The 24,381-nt window shown below is 35.3% G+C and overlaps 1 pseudogene; it reads left to right on the forward strand.

Moving 5' to 3' along the window:
- The first annotated feature begins 22,415 nt into the window (after nucleotides 1-22,415).
- LOC127805406 (small nucleolar RNA R71) lies at nucleotides 22,416-22,515 on the forward strand (annotated as a pseudogene).
- The last annotated feature ends 1,866 nt before the right edge of the window (nucleotides 22,516-24,381 follow it).

Genomic DNA, 24,381 nt, shown 5'->3' on the forward strand with positions numbered 1-24,381 from the left:
TGAATTTATGGTAGTTTCTTAAATTAGAATCCCGCATATCATGTATGGGGATTGCTTAAACTAGAGCTATCATTATCTTTAATTGCATTTAATAACAAATCCTCATATCTGAAATTAAATTAATGTTGCTAATCTTTTATGCTAATATTTGGGAATCAACGGGTTGGCACTGAAATTGTCTTAACTCAAGTACTTTCCAATTTCATATTCTCACGTTTAGTATTTATTTCAACTTCTGTCTTGCTTTATTTTCTAGTATTTGTTATCTAAAAAAAATCATAAAAAAATCATGTTATCAATCCATCTAAATGCGTGTGCGTGTGTGTGACATTCTTTTTTTTCTTTTGCCATAAATAAATCTCTCAGTGGACGACCTGGACTTATCCAGAAAGTATAAATTTAAATTTGAACTACAACTGCACTCGTACACTGAAGAGTATAAACCTCTCGCCTAAATAAATAAATAAAATATAAAATTTTTATTGTGTTTTGTTTTGTGTTTTAATTGCAGGGTGAGAGTGCAGTCATTAGGCTAGGGAAAGAGAGTTAGTAATCAGTGCATGTAATCACCTTCTAAGGCTAAGATAGTGGAGATTTCGATGTGCTCTAGGCAGTCTGGATGTAGGTCTCATTTATGAGACTAAAGCAGGATAAAATCCCTGATTCTTGTGTGGTTGTGTTGCTGTTTGTATTCTTATTCTTGTTGTTGTTATTGTATGCTGTGTGGCCTATTATTTGGGGGTGTAATTGGAGAGTTCTTGAGTGATAGTTAGGCTGTGTATGTGGCGGTCCTAAGTACAACAAGAGTACTTGATCAAGTTTGAGAAATTAAAAGCACTTGTGCTCAATTCCCATCCAATCTTGACCAAGCCTTATTTTGTATAGAGATTCAATAGTGGTCTTAAAGATGTGCTGAGGCTTACCATGAAAATGATTTGTCCTGTCACGATACAACAAGTAACTAAGAAGGCTAGGCTGTAAAAGTTGTGTTAGAAGCCATTTATAGAAAGCATAGGTTGCTGCCTAAAAGTTATGTTAAGAGCAGCCAACCAACTGAAGGACCATCTAAGACTACAAATCAAGTTGAGTAGGAATCTATAGAAAGTCAAAGTTGGACCTACTAGTTGTAACTAAGGACTTTAATAAGGAAGGTAGTGTGGACTAGGATATCAATAAGGATTAAATTTTATATTTGCAAGAGGTTGAGGAAGTAGCGTTGGAAGAGAAGGATTGTGAGAAAGATAAAGTTCGTGCAGTTAATAAGAGGTATGAGGCTAATGAGGTCCTAAGAATTAGAACAGTAGTTGCAAGGATTAAGGAAAAAGTCTAAATTGACTTAGAAAACTCAGGATGACAAATGAGGAATGGCAGCTACTAAAGGAATTATTGAGGCTCCACTAGAGGAGAAATCTGTTGAAATGAATCCTATTACAGTTGCCAAGGAATCCGAAAAACAACCAATAAATCATGATGAAGTTGCATGGGAAAAACACATTGACTCATTTGTGATGACAACTAAAACACAAGCCAATAATGAGTTGGACCAGGATCCAGATCCTACAGAAATGGCTAGAGTTTCTTTATATTGTACTGGTCGAGTTGGAATCTATTTTTAAATTGCACCAAAAACTGAGGAAGGGTGGCCAAAGATTGATGAAAAGGCTTACATGTACAACTTAAGGGTTATCTTCTTTGAGCTGTGGCACCCATTTGGAACAGTTATGGAGAGGCATCTTGTTCTTTCTTATCTTAAATAGAAGGGTGAACTTCTTGCAACATGGGTTGCTGAATTTCCAAATCCTGCATCCTTTTTATAGCGCTTAATGTCCCTAAGTCCTATAGATCATCCACCAACCACTGACCTAATCCATCATGCTTTTCCTTCATAGGAAGAATATGAACGGTTAGACTCTTCAGTTATTTAAGAGAGTGGAAAATTGAGAAACATGCGTTTGTTGATGCCCTTATGCCACCAACTAAGAGATATCACAATGATTTGTTTTTCTCATATATATTCAAGGAATAAGAATAATCTTACATCACATGTGGGAAGGACAATGTTTGCTATTAGTGGTCACTATGATGGCTCACTTCATCAAATGTGGACAGGTGATCACAAATCAATTCATCCGAGTACTGTTGGGGTCTGCCTACGCTTGAGATAATAATTCAACATTCTTCTATGGATATCAAACCATTTAGATGTGATGGAAGCATTTGTGTATTAGTTTGTTCAAGAGGAGGTTTTGGCTTATTAGAAGAGCGCATGGAACTAGTCGTTGAGCTGTGGGAGCAGATCATTGTCACGACCCTTGGGTACTTAGGGGCAAAGCTGAAATTGAGTTACAATTGTAGTTAGGAGGTATTTTTGTAATTTTGTTACAGCACATAGGTGCTCTTATTCTAGAACATATTGTTTGTTAGATGCTAGCTGATGCCTATAAAAGGCTATTGGTAGGAGATGGGGCATCATGTTGATGTTGATGAATGAATTTCAAATCCTATTCTCTCTTAATTCTTCCTCTCTTTCCTCCCAACTTTCTCTATTTCAGCTGTGTCTCTCCCTTTCTTTCTGCTTTCTCTATCCTGAATCCCTCTAAATTCCTATCACAACCCTAGCTAAACCCTAGGGCTATGACAATCATTAAGGTTAAACAAAGGGACTGCCTTATAGTTGAGAAGAAGTCGAAAGCAAAGGTTGTTGCTAGACTATTTGTTGCTACAACTCAATGGCATAATTTATGTATAAAGGTCCAAGAAATTATAGGGACTTACAGATCAATGGGAAAAGAGGGCCTTTGCATGGAAATTGTGAGGAATGTATTTTACAAGTGCAGGAAAAGCAAAAGAGAAAGGATATAAAAGCAAAGAGGAATAGGCCTAGACGAAGAAACAGCGGCTAAGGCGTAATAAGTTTCTTGGGGATAAGAAACTTCTCAAGAGGAGGGGGGGTCACGACCGCAAAGCTGTAGAAGAAATTGTTTCATATAAATATTTTCCTCAAATTGTCCTTTTGATTCTCCTTCTTTCTCTATTTTGACTGCAATTTCTCCCCTATTCTTGTTGAATTTCCCTCTCTTTCAGTTTAATTCTCCCTCAATTTTCTCCAAATTTCATTCTAAACCCTAGGTAAACCCTAGGATCCTGAAAGATTAAAATAGTATTGTGTCAAAGTCTTGAAACTAGGGTTTCCAATGTAGAAACAAGAAAGAAAAATGGAAGAAAGAAACAAAGATAGAGTAGAGATAAATTAGAGAGGAAATAGAGAAGAGAATTGAGAGACAATTTGAGAAATTGTATTGAATTCTTATTCATTCTCAATGCAAGTTGGTTAACTTTACATATAGTTAACCAACAATAGTTACAAATAAGTTACATGATTTAACTGATTCTTTGTAGAGAGATAATATATTACAACTAGTCCCATAATAAGCCCTACATCCTATAAAATTGTTCAAACGATCTTGAACTATTTGAGCAAGGCACTAAGAAGCTAGCACTAAAAAGGGCTTAATTCTTAACAAGTAGCTTGTTTAATGTTAGTTGTTAATGTTTCTTAGAATGCTATTGTATTTGATAAGTTAATGTTAGCTTTGCACAAGCGAACTTGTTGGCCTTGGGATCAACATTGGCAAAAAAGAAACCACCTCATGATGGCATTGTGTAAGTTGTCTTACTGCCGATGTTACAAATTCCACTCATCCAACATGGGCAGTAAGACTAGTTCCATGATTAGATCTATCAGAATTCGCTAAAATTAGCTGCTGCGCTGACTTTGTTCATCTTCAAATTTGAACCGAAAAATCATCGAAATCACCTCCATGGTTAATCTCAGTCTTCTCCTTTAGAATTCAATCGGGAAATCGCTACGAATCTGCCACGGGATCAACTTGTTTACTTCAAAATCAGATCAAACAACTACTGAATTTCAGAACTCACAGCTAAGGAATGACCACTCTAATACCAATTTGTCGTGATAGCCTAGAGCACGATTGGCAATCGAAAAGATCCGATTGAGTTAAGGCCAAGAACAGGGGAAATTAGGGAGAAATTGGACAAAAATGGGGAGAAGTTTAGAGAGAAATGGGAGAGAGATGCAGAGAGAGAAACGAGAGGGAGATTGGAGAGAAATCTTAGAGAGAGAAAATCAGAATACTTAATATCAATTCATGCATGAAAAATCCCATCTGTTACACCAGCCTTATATAGGCATATTTGTCTTCTAGCAGCCTTGCACATGCAGCCATGTGCTTCTAACTAATTGCTAAAATATCTAAAATATTTTCTAATAATATTATCAACGTATTACTATATTGCCCTTCTATGGATCCTTGGGTCATGACAATAAGGAAGACTATTATGATAATATAGGATATGATACAAAACCATAGATGATAAAAAGGACCATCTTGATCCTATCCTAATAAATAATTAACCACTGCAGTTACCCCAACATTTTTGACATACAACCCATCATTATCTTCATGTTTACATATATATTTTCCACGCATACACTTGTATGTACATGGAATTTTCTTCTCATCCATCTATCTATCTATATATATGTTTACGCTATGTACGTATATTTTCTCTCATTTTCTTGACAAAGAAATAACATAATATTCAAAGTTTTTACTTTTGACTACTGGGTCTCTTGTTTCTACATTTATTTATATAATAGGGATACTATCGAGGTCAATTTAATAAGACAAAAATTTTAATTAGGTGAGGTCAGGCATTGTGGAGACTTCAACTGAGAATTATATTTACAAAACAACATGCAAAAATAAACTAATTTAATACACATAACACACAAAATCATGAACATATATATATTATCATCAAACCCTGTTTATCTTTTTTTGTTCTTTTCTTTTTTTTAATTTTGTTTGTCAAATTTGCAGGGGGGAGAGAAGACGTGCTTTTTTTTTTTGGGGGGGGGGGGGTAACCATTCTTTGTTTGGACTAATATTATGAGTATTTTGGTCTTATTCTTATGGATCTCAAACTTAACAAGGAAGTAGATCATAGTCAAACATTAGGTAAAACAATAAATATATAATTAATTTAGATATGCAAATTGCATTGATTTTGCCAACTCTTTATTTTATGGGTTGTAGAGGATTTGTTTAATTAATGGTGTTTGAAGGAATCCCGAGAGAGAGAGAGATTAAAACTAATTGCTATTAGCCAATTACAATAAAATAACTACATTGAACAATTATTATATTTCTTTTACAATAGAAATTATTGCTCGAAAATATAGTTATTGAAATACTGTATTTAAAGCTTGGAAATATAACGACCGTATGTAAATTGATAGAATATAAATATTTAATAATACAGTGTATATATATATATATATATAATAAAATCAACGCCTGTGTAGCACACAATTCCCTTAAAACAGATTCGCTGCCTCACCCGAAAGGTGCTAGAGATTTATTGGCATCTATTTCCCAGGGTACAACGGTTACAGATTGAGAAGTTAGCACATATTTCAAAGCCTTTCAACGAACTTGAACACTTGTTGATCACTCTTAAAAATTGGAAAACTAGAGAATTTTATAGAATAATTATTTTGAAAAATTCTATTGAAATATTTCTCTTGAATTATTTCTCAATAATTCTTTTAAGAATTTTTCCAATATTTTTCTAAGTGAAGAACCCTCTATTTATAGAAGAGGAGGAAGGAGAGAAGAAGGAGAAAGAAAAGAAAAGAATGAAAAAAAGAAAAGAGAAGGTGGCTGGGAGGAAGTGTCGTGGGAGGCTTTCCTCCAATCAATTTAATATATACATATATATAAAGTAACTTTATAATATATATTAGGTAGCTCGGAGGAAGTGCCGTGGGAGACTTTACTCCCTTCAATTCAATATATATATAAAGTAACTTTATAATATATATGATAATGTTGGCCACATCCATATATATATTAAAAATTAAATAATGACTTGCATAGAGCCCCAAAAGCACACCTTTTGTATTTTCCCATTTTCTTTTACTTTTATAATAGTAGAAATTATGCACTATAATACACATATCTCAAATTATTTTTTAATCAACTTTTCATTCACCTAAATGTTAATTTGGACATAAAATATCCAAACTTTCCAACAATCCCCCACATGAATGAAAATTAATAAAGAAAATATCTTAACTTGAAGATAGTGTTCATCGGTCGAAACCTGCATAGGATAGGTAGGTGTTACCCCTTGAACCTTCCCTTGTGAAAATTTATTTACTTTATTAACTGTCTAGTAGACGTGATGTCTTTGAACTGTCCTGTTATCGATGTAAATGATAACATATCTCACACAGGAATCTTCTTTCCATTGTTCAGTTCTCATGATTATGTTCGTTTTGGCCATGAACATTAACCTGATTCTGGAAGAGATTTTTAAAGAATTGAGCCTTATACAATTCTTCCTTGAAGCGACCCCACTTCTCTCTCACATAGGTGATTTCTTAATTCAGAGTTACCCGCTTACTCCACTCAGAACTTCTGAGTTTAATAATCATTAAAGCGAACATTGCTATCCTTTATTCCATGGGTTTCACTATTTCGTTATAGGCATGGACTAGAGGATAAAACCTTCCACAGTGACTTAATAAAGTTTTTACAATTAGGTTGTCCCTTTGAACCTAGATCTTGGGGTCTCTAGTCAACTAGGTTGGGTTTCCATTGTATCAACTTATTTTTCCAAAGGCTTTAGTCCCATTCCCCTTGATAATTTTTCAACTAACTCTCTATTCAACCCTTTGGTTAGCGGATCCACAATATTATCTTTTGACTTCACATAGTCAATAGAGATAATTCTAGTTGAGAGTAGTTGTCTAATGGTATTATATCTATGGCATATATGTCTAGGCTTACCATTATATATGTTACTCTGTGCTCTACCAATAGCAGATTGACTATCACAATGTATACATATTGGAGGCACAGGGTTCTGCCATATTGGAATATCCTCCAGGAAATGGTGTAGCCATTCTGCCTTTTCACGACATTTGTCTAAGGTAATAAACTTAGATTCCATAGTGGATCTGGCTATAATAGTCTGTTTAGAGGATTTCCAGGCCACGACTGCACCTGCAAGTGTGAATATGTATCCACTTGTAGATTTCGAATCTTTTATATTAGATATCCAGTTCGCATTACTATATCCTTCTAGGACAGCTGGGTATCTGGTGTAGTGCAGGCCATAGTTATGAGTATACCGTAAATACCTAAGTACTCTCACTATTGCTTTCCAATGGTCAGCATTGGGATTACTCCTATATCGGCTCAGTCTACTGACTGCATAAGCTATATCTGGTCTAGTACAGCTCATTAAATACATTAGATTACCAATTACTCTAGAGTAGTCTACTTGAGAAATACTTTCACCTATATTCTTGGATTGTTGAAGACTAATGTATAATGGTGTTCTAGCCACATTAGAATCATTCTTGATGAATTTCTCTAGAATTTTATTCATGTAATGTGACTGATCTAGAATGAGACCATCTGATATTCTTATGATTTTGACCCCTAAAATCACATATGCAAGTCCCATATCTTTCATGTCAAACTTTGAAGTTAACATATTTTTGGTAGATTTGACTATCTTATTATTACTACTAACAATGAGTATATCATCTACGTAAAGACATAAAATGACATAGCCATTTTCGGTGTCTTTAATATATACAAACTTATCACACTCATTGATTTTAAATCCATTAGTTATCATTGCATTATCAATTTTTTCATGCCATTGCTTAGGTGTTTGTTTCAAGCCATACAATGATTTTACCAATTTACAGACTTTCTTTCCTTGTCTTGGAACTATAAAACCCTCGGGTTGTTCCATATAAATTTCTTCATCCCTCCATTTAAGAAAGTTGTTTTCACATCCATTTGATGTACTCTAAATTTCGTAAAGTCGCAATTGCAAGTATTATCCGAATGGAATTTATTCTCATTACAGGAGAATATGTATCACAAAGTAATTTAGGCCTTCTCGTTGCCTATAACCTTTGATCACAAGTCTAGCTTTATACTTATCAATAGAGCCATCTGCTTTTATTTTCCTTTTAAAGATCCACTTCGATCCTAAAGGTTTACACCCAGGTAGCAGATTTACTAGCTGCCAAGTATGATTCTGTAAAATAGAATCAACTTCACTTTTAGTAACTTCTTTCCACAAAAGTCTCTCTGAGGAACTGGATGCACTCTCACCCTACAATTAAAACACAATAAAAAATAATAATAAAACTTTTATATTTTTTTCTTTATTTTGGTGAGAGGTTTATACCCATCAGTATATGAGTGCAGTTGTAGTCCAAATTTAAATTTGTATTTTCTGAATGAGTTCAGGTTGTCCACTAAGAGATTTATTTATGGTAAAAGAAAAAGAATGTCACACACACGCATAAGCATTTGGACGAATTGACAGTAAGATTTTTTTTATGGATTTTTAGATAATAGATACTAGGAAATAAAGTAAGGCAGAAGTTGAAATAAACGATAAATGTGAGAATATGAAACTGGATAGCACTTGAGTTAATACAATTTCAGCACCAACCCATTAATTTCCAATTTTTAACAGAAAAGATTAACAACATTAATTTAATTTCAGATATGAGGGTTTGTTATTAAATGCAATTAGAGATGATGATAGTTCTAGTTTAAGCAATCCCCATACATGATATGGGAGATTCTAATTTAAACAACTATCATAAATCCAATTGCAATTAATACATAAAACAAATAAATTAATCATTCGGGTTTGGGTATGATAGTGTTTCCAGTTCTCTCATGCGTGGCATGAAAGTTCTAAGTTAGGCTTATGCTTCAATCCAAACCTAGCGATTTCTCAATAATTAATACACACTCATACTGAAATTTATATTAATGTCACTCATTTAAAGCGCAACTTTCTTTTGGAATCATTGGCGTTGGACATTACCGAAGATTGGATTTAGCTACTCATCTCCATTTAAAAGTTAATTGAAAGGAATTTAAATGGCATAATTTAAATAATAGAATTTAAATGATAGGAATTAAAATAGAAGAAATTAACCGGTCATTTAGGCTATGGATAATAAAATGACAGGAATTAAAATTGCATAAATTTAAAGGTAGAAATTAACCGTCCATTTAGGCGGTGGATAATAAAGTAACAATAAATGATATAAGAATTCAAGAGAAAAAAAGAAAGAAAGTAAGATCACTCATTTAAAGCGCAACTTTCTTTTGGAATCATTGGCGTTGGACATTACCCAAGATTGGATTTAGCTACTCATCTCCATTTAAAAGTTAATTGAAAGGAATTTAAATGGCGTAATTTAAATAACAGAATTTAAATGACAGGAATTAAAATAGTATAAATTAACCTGTCATTTAGGCGGTGGATAATAAAATGACAGGAATTAAAATTGCATAAATTTAAAGGTAGAAATTAACCGTCTATTTAGGCGGTGGATAATAAAGTAACAATAAATGATATAAGAATTCAAGAGAAAAAAAAGAAAGAAAGTAAGATCACAAGAGAAAATAATAGAGAAAAGAAAAAAGAACAAGAGCAATTCTCAAAGAGAAAATATAAGAAAACAACTAAGTTTTGATTCAAAAATAATAATCACCTTTACAAGTGCAACCAAGTGAGCTATTTATAGCCCACAAGATGTAATACAAATCACACAATTTCAATTATTAAACTAGACATAATTATATTTAATGGACACTCACACACCTAAAGTTAAATAGATTTTAGCTAAAAGACACACTTAAAAAAAAATACTCATAAAACAAATATTTAAAAATAAAAATAAATATATTTTTTTACAAGTTGGGTTTTGGGTCTTCTTTATGTTAGATTTGGGCCTTCCTTGAATTAAAATGCTTGGGCCTTCTTTGGTTGGATTTGGGCTTTCCTTTAAAATGCTTGGGCCTTCTTTGGAATTAAAATGCTTTGCCCTTCTTTGGTTGAACTCCAATGAATAGTTGACCCAATTGCACAATATTTTAAGTAGTAACGTTGGCCATCCGATTGACTCTTTAACATCTTCAATTACTCGGTAAATGTCAATTTCTTCATATTATCCTAACAATAGTAAATAATGTGCATAATTATTTAAATTAAATATTAATATAAGATAAAAAATAGGGATATAATTTATTAAGATTTAGAAAAATTAACTCCTTATCATACCCCCAACTTAAATATTGCTAGTCCATTAGCAATCAGATTATACACCTGCTAAGATTTATTCACAATAACTGTATGAATGTAAAAATTTCAAATTCGAAACCTAAATGCATAAAATCGAATAAGTAATTTAGCATTCTAAATCAGATTTTTAGTTAAAGGTCATACAATCTCAGGAATGGCAATTAGGATAACCAACACACAGACTTACTCCCTCGAAGTTTTGATTTTAAACCTTACTATGGATTTTTCCTCCAATAAAAAGGATTCCTTAGGTGTACACACAAGGGGATGCACCATTATAAGAGTAAATGCAGAATAAGTTCAAAACTCGGTGTCATCCCAAATATAAGGAACGTTTTTTTTAGGAAATAATAGGGAAATTGATATAGCTTCATAATTGGAATAATGCCCAAAATGAATAGCTTCTGAATTTAAACATGATTCCCTACTCCGAACTCGAATTATGAGATCACATGATTTATAGTATCAAGAGGGACCAGACCGGGTTGTAATGGGGCTATGAGGTTAATACGGGTTATCCAAGAAAAGCTAGAGTGTGCAAAGGGTGTGTCGGGAATTCTTTTTTTTTTTTCCAGCATTTATTCTGAAACAATTGTGCTGAATAACTAAAAGAATTTCCCTTCTTTTTTCACTTTTTTTTTCTTTTTTTTTTATGATATGAAAATAGCTAGATAGACAAATTCCCCAAAACACACTAGGTTGGACAAAATTCATATGGTTATGGGTTAAACGAGGGTAACAAAGAAATTACACTACAAATGGCTCAAATGGGCTAGCAAGGGAGGTTAATGTAAAGAAAAAAAAAAAGTTAATAGGCCCAAAATGAAAGAAATTGATCCCCCTATCATGCTTCTACAAAACGATGTTACTCAGTCATCTAATTCGGAGTTTAAAACCAGTCAAATTCATCCGCTATCATACTAGACATTCAAAGCGAATTGATGTTTTGAAGCTATTGAAAAGATGAGATAAACAATAAATCATATTTAGAGTAAGTGTTATTTCACTCAAAATTAACGGTTATTAGGCTCAAACTCTCACTTGGGTAATAGTCTCCACTTTTGTTGAGGGATCATACATTGTACTAATCAGCTAGTTATTGTTACCTTTGATTTTATGATCGATAACCAATTTTTAAATTTTGAATACCTGATGAATGCAAATTTACTTGTTTTAATGCATATACGTTTTCAAATAAGAAATCAATGCATTTATGTTTCGTATTGCAAACTTAACCGGCTAGCAATGCATAATTCCAAAGCTTTAAAAGTAGCATTATTTAAAACACATTTTTTTTTTTAATAAGAGTAGATAAAGATAATCAATTCACATAAGACTACAAGCAAGTAATAGCAAACTCACAGTTAAACATGAACCAGATAATTCATAACTAGACCTTACACCCCCAACCTGAATTGCAGTAATAAAATAGGGTTGTTAGGAATACTTGTAACTCTACAAGTCCATATATTTACTGTGAACTGCCAAAACTCAAACAAACAAATGAGCATACCATATATATATATGTTTATATTTTCACACCAAAATAAAAATTTCATGCAAGTCATAAGATATACAAAATGCGTCTCAAGAGTACAAAAAATACTCGTTACTTAGCCATCTTATCATAGACTTGCCTAACAACATTTCATAGTTTTTTTAATTAATTAATTATTATTTTTTTTTAGGAACACAACCAAGAAAAATTCTGCAAGTTGTACAATAATTAGATGCGTCTCAAGAGTATAAAAAGCACTCCTTACTTAGCTATCTTAACAAAGAGCACTCATTACAGTGATAAATTTAAATTAATCAGACCCCTTTGGCGTTTGTTACTGATTGCCTTAGACCAGTCTATCCAAGGCTCATGAGGATCGTGCTGTGGAACATAAGAGTATAATTTCTCTAGCAGCTCCTCAATGGTGGATGCGAAAATGAGAATCTTTCTTGCTAAAAGAGAAATGAACTTTTGGTCCACAGCTTGATCAAGAAAAGAGAGTAACTCATCGAAAAAATGGTTAACATTTAAAAGTCCAATGGGTTTGGTATGGAGATTACTTTTGGCCTAGGAGATTATACAAAAGATTTCTTCAAGTGTTCCAAAACCTCCTGGTAAGCAATGAAGGCGTCTGACTGATAAATCTTACAAGCCATGCGCTCAGACATAAAAGTCGTTTCTATAAGTTGACCGCATGTAATCCCAAAAATATGTGGTCCAGCCAAAGGGATTGACATTATACCTACCACATATGATTTTCCAAGATGTGCAGCTTGTGAAATATAACTATTCAATCCCCGACTTTTCCCTCCATATACCAAATTAATTTTTCTCTCTCTTAATTTTTGGCCAAGTTCACTTGCTGCAAGTGTGTAACAAATATCACTCCCAAGTTGAGAACCACAAAGTACACATATGGTATTGATTCGACGAACTTACTGGCCTTCCATTTACGTTTGTTCCTTATGTATGCCTTGGAAAGAGGTTTGGTGTAACATTCCAGATTTTCAACTCAAATATGATGTAATACTTGAGGTTATTAGGTTCTAATATTTGAGGAAATAGGTCATTTCAAGGGATTATAGAAGTCTTGAGACAAAGGTTCAGTTTCTGAACTAGTGGCAAAAATCATAAATACTGAAGTTCGGGTAAAAGTGTAATTTACCTAAAATCTTGGGGTGCTAAGTGTAATTTATCAATTTTTAGGGACCAAAAAGTGCAATTAAAAATGGCCCGGGGACTAAGTTGCAAGGGTCTAAGTGCAAATTATTCGAAAAACTTTGGGGCCAAGGTGTAGTTCTTGAAACCTTAAAAATATCTCTTCAAGGTATCATGGATTTCAAATTCAAATCAAATGGAACTTTGGATTCCAAACTCTATTAAATTCAATTAAGAGACAGGTGGTGCATTTGGCTTGGATGCACATGGGAGAAATGATGAAGCCTTATCTTCAATGACACATGGCAATCAACCATTGGCCATTTGGAAGATAAGATAAGGTCACATGATGGCTTATAATGACCCTTTAAGGTGGCATTGAATGATTGGCTAAGGAAAAGCTTACTTAGCTTCCAAGTTTTCAAAAGTCTCCAAACCTTATCCCTAAGGACATGTGGCAAGCATTCATTGGCCACTTGGAGATAGGATTTGAAGTGTAATGATGAGAAATGTGAAAAATGCAATTAACCGTATGGGATGTAGTTGTAATGATGGGAAATGTAGAAAATGTAATTTACCATGTGGGATGTAATGATGGGGAATCTTGAAAATCTAATTAAACATGTGAAGGGACAAATCCCTAGGGACACATGGCATATTTTAATTGGATGCTCATGAATGGAATGATGACGCGACACGTGGCGTGATTTGATTCGTTGAAGTTTCCTATAAATAAGGGCTTTGGGGTTATTCATTTTGGGCACCAAGAAAGGAGGAAAAGGAAAGGAGTTTGAGAGAGAGAAAACTCTGTCGAAAAGAAGGGAGAAAGTCGAGGGAGAATAAGCCTTGACAGAATTTTTGGGTTTTTCTCAAAGTTCGTGCCAAGTAGTAAGAAAAACTGCGAGAAAACGCATTCCGCTCATTGTAAATCGTGCTTCCTAAGGTAACTGATCAAGGTGAGTGATTCCTGCATGTTTTGTGGCATTTTGAACATTTGATGCTTCACTTGTGTGTTGATGTTGGCTTGCATATCATGCCTTTGTGGCTTATATGTCATATTTTCCCTTGGTTATGCATATTCCTTCTGCTTTGTCATATATCATGTTTGTGTTGGTGACTGTGACTAGTTGTTGGGCCATCATGGAAGAACTTGTGCTCTTGCGGTGAGCCAAGGAGTGACTATGATCACCGCGGGGGTGATTACAACACCTTGGCATTGCTACCATAGTGGTGGATTTCATAATGGCATTAATGCCTTTGCACGCATGTACTCTCATTTTCTGAGTCACTCACTTAGATTTTATTATCTAACTTGGGTGTTTCATACCCCTGGGACATTCAATGTCCCAGGTTTATCAAAAGTGTCAGGTGTTCCAGGTTCTGGTTCGAGTAAGGGCAAAAAGGTGGTGCTTGGCTAGCTTTGGGTTTTGCAGCTGGCTTTTGGTTTTATTTCATTATGTAATTCAAGTGATGTATTGTAATAGCAGCTAGGATGATCGATCTTGTATTAAATGTGTGGATGTCCTACAGTTGTACTAAGTAATAAAATGTGCTAAGAGAAGTAGTTGTACTAAGAGAAGTAGTCCTAAAGAGAAGTACAACTACTTCTCTTAAGACACATCCATGCGTAATAAAATCTAAAGGATGGACTAAGTAGTTGTACTAAGGGTTGTGTGAAATGTTGTACTAAGAGATGTGTCTTAAGAGAAGTAGATTTACCATGTGAGAAGTAGTTGTACTAAGAGAAGTAGTCCATATTAAATGTGCTCGTTGGACCTGTACAACCCTTAGATTTTATTTTCTGAGTCTTTGCATCGTGTGTTACAAGTCCAACGAGCACATTTGTGATAACCATTCACTATTTTTTCTCTTCGTTTCTTCGCAAAACTACTCTTTTCCAAGACTGAAAAGTGCTTAAAACTAGGTGAAGTTTCGCCAGCTAATTGGACTTTTTCTTTGATCGGCCAAAGAATATCTTCGGGGATGTTATTACGCATCAACAATCTAAGTCTTTCACATTTAGCAGCATAAATTTTTTTCAAATCATTCTGCTGTAGAGATGGATAATACTTGTGAATTTTTGAGAGTTGAAGATCAATTTTTTTCTTTTTTTAAAAAAATAACTATAATAAGAAGAAAGTAAAGAACTATGAACCTTACAAAAGGGGTGAGAGTACCTGATCGGAGAATAACACAAATGAAAGAAGACTGAGCTCAAGATGTGTGACTTGCCTCATACAGATATGAAGTCTCTTATAGAGCAATGGGTATCACTATTCTACACTCAGCTTGAGATATGTCATAATTACACCGTTAGGTTTGTCGTCGTCTAGCGTCTCATTTTTTAACATTTGGCAGTATGCCTCTTTCTTTATAGGGTAGTGTGATTGCATTACTCAAGAAAAGTGGCTACCACCAGTGTCAATTCTGTCTCCCTTAATTTTTTTTTTAATTTATTATTATTATTATTATTTTGTTAAATTTTTAGAGGCCCTATAAAATCATATATACTACACAAGACAATATTATCAAGTCAAACAAAATTATTTGCATAATGGATCAATTTCAAATACTAATAAATCAATTCTCAAGTACACTTTACCCCCCAACTTGAATTGCGCATTGTCCTCAATCGGCAATAAAAGGATAGAAGATAGGCATACCAGACGGTCTTCAATGCATGAACTCTTATGCAAAAATTTTATTTAGACTGCAAACAGAGAAACACTATTTGAGTCAAAGATAATTAAGTAATGCAGAAAAGGAACAATTCATATATATATATATATTTATATACTTTTTTTTTACTGTCCCAGATCTAGAGACATCCATTTAACCTAAATGAAAATGTGGTCTTTTAACCCCAGACGACACGAAACTTCCCTTACTTATCAGATGATGGTGGATAATCCAAATCCACAACTCCTTCATTCTCCTTAACACTACCCTGATATGGTTTCAACCTATAACCATTGATTGCAAGACGTTGTCCTGACTCCAGATTTTCTATCTCAAAGGCCCCATATTCTGAGATGGACTTGATTGCAAAGGGGATGACCCATCGAGACTTCAATTTTCCTGGGAATAGATGCAATCGAGAATCGTACAAGAGTACTTGTTGCCCTACCTGAAAGCTTTATCGGATGATATGCCGATCATGCAACTCTTTCATGCAACCTTGGCCAATCGTGCATTTTCAAATGCCTCATTCTGAATTTCCTCGAGCTCATTCAATTGGAGCTTCCTAGAAAGGCCTGCTTCAGTTAGGCTTTTGTTGATCTTTTGAATTACCCAATATGCTCTATGCTCAATTTCCACTGGTAGATGACAAGATTTACCGTATACTATCCTATAAGGAGACATTCCTAAAATCGTTTTGTAAGTTGTCTTGTACGGCTAAAGAGCGTCTAATAGTCTTAAGGACCAATCCTTACGATTACCAGCAATAGTCTTTTCCAATATGCGCTTAATCTTTCTATTAACTGACTCGGCTTGACCATTGGTTTGGGGATGGTATGGTGTAGGGGTGGCAATTCGTGTTGGTGGGTCGTTGGCCAGCGATTGTCGAACCGCTCCAGAATTAGAGATCTATGAATCTCTTCTCTAGTTTGCAGCAAAGTGCACCCTAGGTCATCTCTCACAAGGAGCCTCACCTTCTTCTACCAACAAGGAGAACCAATACAAATAACAGTTTGTTTGGGGGGGGGGGGGTTTGACAGAAAACTAATTAACAAAACAGAAAGATAAAGATGATGAAAAATCAGTAAAAGATATGCAACCGGCTGTGTATTTGTCTCCTATGTGGAATCTTCCTTGTCCAACCTATATGTCTTGGCTTGCTAGATGTTTTGATCTCCGGAAAACAAACTCAAAGCATCCCCAACAACCGTCCAAGGATTAGAATGATTGGAAATAACAAAATGAATGCAGAAATCTCTTGCAAACAAAATGCAACCATTCACTCTCTATTCAACCTATCCGGACCTATGCAAGAACAACCGTTCAAGCACACAATATTCATTTCCGAGATGTTATACCAACCGGCTATAACATTCTGTTCTCTTAAGCATTTAACAGAAAATGAAACCATGCAAGTTCACACAAACCTGCCATGAACTCCATGCATTCACAAATCTGCTCAAACTAAACCAAATAGAAATGAATAAGAAACAAACAACAAACCAGATTCTTGTAGCTCATCCGGGACTCAAATTCCACATGGATTCAAGACACACAATCGGTTACAAAATGTTCTAGCCTATCATTACAGCAAGGAAAACAGAATGGAACAAAAGATGTAGAAAACAGAAAAATGCTACAATAACAAAAACGGGCAGAATCCTCTCTATTTTCTCCTCTCCTTCTATATCATCCTCCTCTGAAAATTAATGCTAAGAGGCCTTAAATACATGGCTAAGAAAGGAAAGCTAGGAAGGCTAGGGTTGGGCCTGGCCCAACAGAAAACAAGTAAGCCCAAAAACAGCATAATTTGAGTAGCCCAAGTTTGCTCCTTGAAAGTAAGCCCAAGCTCCTTTAGTGAGCCACTTCTCTAGCCCATCCAATATTCCCTAAAGCCTGGATCCATAGAGGTAAGATAGAAAATAGTGTAAGGACAATTTGAAGCATAATAAAATAGAAACAATGAAATATCAGCAAAAATTACTTCAAATGGCCTAATAAGAATGAAGTGAAATGCCAAAATATGGTATAAATATGCATGCTATCAGTCGTAATCATGTCGTGTCGAGACACACGTATAACACGTGTCAAGCTAACCCGAACACGACCCTTTTAATAATCGTGTCAAATTCCTTAAACCCGAGCACGACACGTTTATTAAATGTGTAACACGACACGACCCGTTTAACCCGTTAAACTAAATGTGTCGTATCGTGTCGTGTCACCTGTTAACCTGTTTAACCCGTTTAATTTAAATGGGTCGTGTTGTGTCACCTGTTAAACGTGTTATTTAATTTTAAACGTGTTATTTCGTGTATAATCGTGTTAACGTGTTCAGATCAACCCACTAACCCTTTTAATTAAACGTGTCATTTCGTATATAATCGTGTTAACGTGTTCAGCTCAACCCATTAACACGTTTAATTAAACGTGTCATTTTGTGTCTAAACGGTTTGACCCGCCTAAGACACGAAAATAATCGTGTCATAAATGGGTTGACCCGTTTATGACCCGAACCTGATTAACCCCAACCCTAACCCGCTTAACTCCGTGTCGTGTCATGTCGTGTAATCGGGTCGTGTCCAAAATTTCCAGCTCTAGTATGGTGTTGCAACCTTATGCAGTACACCGTATTTCTTCACTAGTCATGCCATAACTTTATTATAAAAATGGGAACCCCCATCACTGATGATCTCTTGTGGCATCCCAAATCGACTGAATATGTTTTCTTTCAAAATTTCACAACAGTCCTATGGTCATTTGTTCTAGCCATGATCGCTTTGACCCATTTGGACACATAGTTGACAGCAAGTAAGATGTATTCATGACCAAATGAATTGACAAATGGACCCATAAAATCCATACCCCAACAGTCAAATACTTCTAACACTTGGATTGGATGTAATGGCATCATGTTTCTCCTCGACAGACTTCCTAACCTTTGACATCGATCGCAACTTGAACAGAACTTGTATACATCCTTAAACAGTGTAGGTCAATAAAATCCACTCTGAAAATTTTTTGCAACTGTTTTCTTGACAGAAAAATGGCCTCCACATGCAAGAGTGTGACAGAAATTAATGACACTCTGTTGCTCATGATCGAGTATGCATCTATGGATGATTTGGTTAGAACAATATTTGAACAAGTATGGGTCATCCCAAAAGAATGTCACCACCTTCCGAAATTTTTTTTACTTGTTTAGCCTACATCAGTTATCTGGAATCTGTCTAATGACTAGATAATTTGCTATGTCAGCATACCATGGAAGGATAGGTGATGTAGATTGACTACTTATTTGAAATAATTGTTCACCTGGAAAGAAAAAATGGATCAGGCTCTCAAACTGATTTAGCTCTTGACATGGTAGAGGGGATAAGTGGTCAGCCACAACATTTTATACCCCTTTTTATCTCTTATTTCAATGTGAAATTCTTGTAAAAGTAAGATCCATCGGAGGAGACGGGGTTTTGCATCTTGCTTTGTGAACAAATACTTCAGAGCAGCGTGATTGGTAAAAATGATCACTAGTGAGCCTACAAGGTAAGATCGAAACTTGTCTAGGGCAAAGACAACTACTAGTAACTCTTTCTCTGTAGTGGTGTAATTCTTTTGTGCCTCATTAAGAGTTTTGCTTGCACAGTATATCACATGAGGTTTCTTATCCTTCCTCTTCCCTAACACAGCTCCTACCGCGTAATTACTAGCATCGCACATAAGTTCAAACGAGAGGGACCAATCAGGGGACTGAATGATAGGTGCAGAAACGAGTGATTTCTTCAACTTCTCAAAAGCAACTTAACACTCACCGTTCCACTCAAAAGGTATTTCAAAGGTTAGGAAGAAGCATATAGGTCTGACTATAGCACTGAATGAAGCAATAAAACGCCTATAAAAACCAACATGGCCAAGAAAAGACCTAACCTTTCTCACGTTCCTTAGGGCGGGTAATTTTTGAATTGACTCAACCTTAGATTGATCAACCTCAATACCCCTGGAAGAAACAATATGTCCCAGGACACTTCCTTGAGTAACCATGAAATGACACTTCTCCTAATTTAACACTAAATTCGTTTCTTTGCACCGGACCAAAATTTTCTCCAAATTTTCTAGACAACTCTCAAAACTGTCTCCGTACACTGAGAAGTCATCCATAAATACTTCTACCACATTCTCACCCAATTCATTGAAAATACTCATCATACATCTTTGAAAGGTTTCAGGGGCATTGCACAGACCAAATGACATTCGTCTGTAAGCAAATGTCCCAAATGGACATGTGAACGTTGTTTTCTCTTGATCCTCTAGGGTAATTTCAATATGATTGTACCCAGAATACCTATCTAAGAAGTAGTATAAGGCATGTCCCGCTATTCTCTCTAACATCTGATCTAGAAATGGGAGCAAAAAATGACCCTTCCTAGTCACAGAGTTGAGCTTCCTATAATCTATGCACATCCGCCATCTTGTCTGGATGCATGTAGGAATGAGCTCATTATTCTCGTTTGCTATCACAGTGACTCCTGACTTCTTAGTTACAACTTGAGTTGGACTAACCCATTTGAAATCAGATATAGGGTAGATGATGCTAGCATCTAAGAGCTTCAACACCTCCCCCCTAACCACTTCCTTCATGTTTGGGTTTAACCTTCTCTGCATTTGTCTCACCGACTTTGCATCTTCTTCTAAGAAAATTTTGTGGGTGTAAATTAAGGGACTAATGCCATGCAGGACTGCTATAGTCCAACCTAGAACTTTCTTGTGTACCTTTAACAGATTCAGCAATTGTTCCTCTTATTGAGGATTCAAACTTGATGAGATCACCACCAACAAGGATTCTCCTTCACCTAGGAATGCATACTTAAGGTTGTTTGGCAATGGTTTCCTTTCAGGTGCGGGTGAGCAGCTTGATGATGGCAGAGGTTTACCTGGTGAAGATCCGAGAGGTTCTAGTTTTGGGTTACCGTAGGCTATGGATAAGACAGATTCAGTTTTCTCTCGAGAGCAATCTTGCTGCTCCATAAATTCCTCTAACTCAAAATTTTTCGGATCAAATTCACAGTTAATGTACTCCTCACTCAATGTCTGTATCAGATCAACTTCTTCAGTCTCATTCTCCACGTCAGGTTGTTTGGAAACCCTAAAAATGCTTGTTCTAAAGTCATATTTCCAAATGATAATTTCAAGATTCCATTCCTACAATTGATGATGGCATTTGATGTGGCAAGGAATGGTCGACCTAAAATGACTGGAACAAGAGGCTGAGGCCCTTGATGCGGCTGGGTATCTAAAATGATGAAGTCCACCGAAAAGTAGAACTTATCGATTTGTACTAGAACATCCTCCACAATTCCTCGTTGAACTTTGATTGATCGATCAATTGGCACTCTAGTGGGTTTGAGCTCACCTAACCCAATTGTTGATACATACTGTATGGCAACAAGTTGACACTAGCTCCTAAATCCAAGAATGCTCGATCAACCTTTTGACTTCCTATAATGCATGTAATGGTTGGATAGCCTGGGTCTTTGTATTTGGGAGGAGTTTTCAATTGGAGAATAGCGCTGACTTGTTCGGTCAGGAAAGCCTTTTCATGCACATTTATTTTTCTTTTGACAGTGTACAGATCTTTCAAAAATTTTGCATATGAAGGTGTTTGTTTGATTGCATCCAACAGTGGGATGTTGATTCTCACTTGCTTGAACACTTCATATATGTCTGTATTTTGTTGTTCCTTCTTTGTACTGATCAATCTTTGAGAAAAAGGAGGTTTGGGCTTGAATTGAGTTCCTTCTACAACATTTTTGCCTTTGTCCTCCTTTTTGCTTAGTACTTGTTCTTCCTCCAAGGTTGTTTTGATAACCGAATCACTGTGATTGGCTATATCTTCTTCTTGCACAGTAGGGTATGACATCCTAGGGTCTTCAGGTTTCTTTATTGTTTTTCCACTCCTTAGGACAGTTACTGCTTGCACTTGCTCATGACTTTTATTTTCACTGGATGAGGCTTCTACCTGATGGGTTTGACCTACGGGATTCGGATTGGGTTGGGATAGAAATCGTCCAGGTTCTCTTACACTCAATGTTTGGGTCAGCTTGGTCAATTAGCTTCTAATGTCTTCCATGGCTTTATTGGTTTGTTCTTGGAATTTGGCCACTTGTGCATTTGTTCCCATTTGGCCTTGCATGAATTGATTGAGGTTGTCTTCTAAGGATCTCCTATGAGGAGGTTGGTATGTGTTGGTTGTTGACCCCTGATTAGCCTGAAATTGTGGAGGTTGTGAAGGGAATGACAGCTGGGCTGCAGAATCATTTCTCCATGAGAAGTTAGGATGATGGAGGAGGCTGGGATGATAAGAATTGAAGTTCGTATGGTGACCCCTGGAGTGAAAATTCCCCCTTGATTCTGGTTTGAATATTGCCTTCCTTCATTATTGTGTGAGTGTGTGTTTCCAGTTTGACCATACCATACCTCCTTAAAAGCAGGTAATGTAGGACAATCCTCTATCTTGTGGTTTGAAGTCTCACACATAGCAGACCTAACCTCAATTTCATTAATAGTCTGGGCTTTCTTTATCTCTAAAGTTTTAATTTTCCGGGTTAATGCAGTTAACTTGGCATTCAAATCATCACTCTCATTCAACTGATGTTTACCCCTGGGCTGTGGATAGTCTCTTGAATCATTGGCTGATAGTGGCTGAACTTCCCAATTTCTAGTATTTTCTGCTAAAGTGTCAAAGAAATGAAATGTCTCATTAGGTGATTTGTCGAAGAATTTCCTATTGCACATGGTTGACACTATCATCTTAAGATTGGGAGACAAAGCATCATGGAAGAAACTAACCACTCTCCACTGCTCGAAAGCGTGATGTGGACAGGCATTGAGAAGGTCCTTGAATCGTTCTCATGCTTGAGCAAAGTTTTCATTAGGTTTGCAGGAAAAATTCATCATTTGCCTTTGGAGATTTGTGGTTCTATTTGCTGGAAAGTATTTTTTCAAGAACGTGGTTTGCATTTCTCTCCACGTTCCAATAGATCAAGGCGCAAGCGTGTTTAACCACATCTTTGCCTTATCTTTTAATGAGAATGGAAAAAGATTTAATCTAACTACATCCTCATTAACAGTTTGTTCCATACAAGTTCCATAAACTTCCTCAAACTCCTTCGTGTGAGTGTAAGGATTTTCAGAGTCCATCCCATGAAAAGTGGGTAATAGTTAGATAGTGCCAGGTTTAAGATTGAATCTATGATGATTAACCAGAAGCACTATGCAAGATGGTGTAGTTTGCCTAGGAAGGTGGAGATATTCCCTGAGAGGCCTACATGTATCAGGTTCAAAAGAATCTTGATCACCATGATCACTCCCAAGTATAGGTGGCATGTTCTCGTTGTATTGAGACATAAGTGATTGTGTTAGTGATAATTCAGTGGTAGATAAAGAGTCAATAGGACTATATAGCGGATTTTGATATTCTACAATTCTGCCTGACCTAAGTATCATACACCATGCACAAACAAAAATAAAGTAAAAAGAAACAGAGTTATTGAATTTATCAGGAGATTCTTATTCTTTTTTTTTTTTTCTTTTTGTTTTTTCCTCAATTTCCCCGGCAACGACGCCAAAATTTGGCTGCACTCTCACCCTACAATTAAAACAAAATAAAAAAATACAATAAAACCTTTATATTTTTTTCTTTATTTCGGTGAGAGGTTTATACTCATCAGTGTACGAGTGCAGTTGTAATCCAAATTTAAATTTGTATTTTCTGGATGAGTCTAGATCGTCCACAAAGAGATTTATTTATGGCAAAAGAAAAAGAATGTCACACACACGCATACGCATTTGGACGAATTGGCAACAAACTTTTTTTATGGATTTTTAGATTACATATACTAGGAAATAAAGTAAGGCAGAAGTTGAAATAAACGATAAATGTGAGAATATGAAACTGGATAGCACTTGAGTTAAAACAATTTCAGCATCAACCCATTGATTCCCAATTTTTAGCAGAAAATATTAGCAACATTAATTTAATTTCAGATATGAGGGTTTATTATTAAATGCAATTAGAGATGATAATAGTTCTAGTTTAAGCAATCCCCATACATGATATGCGAGATTCTAATTTAAGCAACTATCATAAATTCAATTGCAATTAATACACAAAACAACTAAATTAATCATTCGGGTTTGGGTATGATAGCGTTTCCAGTTCTAGTAACTCTCATGCGTGGCATGAAAGCTCTAAGTTAGGCTTACGCTTCAATGCAAACCTAGTGATTTCTCAATAATTAATACACACTCATACTGAAATTTAAATTAATATCATTCATTTAAAGCGCAGCTTTCTTTGGGAATCATTGACGTTGGACATTGTCATTGCCTTAACCCAAGATTGGATTTAGCTATTCATCTCCATTTAAAAGTTAATTGATAGAAATTTAAATAGCGTAATTTAAATAACATAATTTAAATGATAGGAATTAAAATAGCAGAAATTAATCGGCCATTTAGACGGTAGATAATAAAATGACAGGAATTAAAATTGCAGAAATTAAAGGCAGAAATTAACCGGCCATTTAGGTGGTGGATAATAAAGTAACAATAAATGACATAAGAATTCAGAAAGAAATAAAGTAAGATCACAAGAGAAAACAATAGAGAAAATAAAAGAGAACAAGAGCAATTTGCAAAGAGAAAATCTAAGAAAACAATTAAGTTTTGATTCAAGAATAATAATCACCCTTACAAATGCAACCAAGTGAGCTATTTATAGCCCACAAGATGCAATACAAACCACACAATTTCAATTATTAAACTAGACA

Source organism: Diospyros lotus, chromosome 6, assembly GCF_014633365.1.
Source record: "Diospyros lotus cultivar Yz01 chromosome 6, ASM1463336v1, whole genome shotgun sequence".
Classification (NCBI taxonomy): domain Eukaryota; kingdom Viridiplantae; phylum Streptophyta; class Magnoliopsida; order Ericales; family Ebenaceae; genus Diospyros; species Diospyros lotus.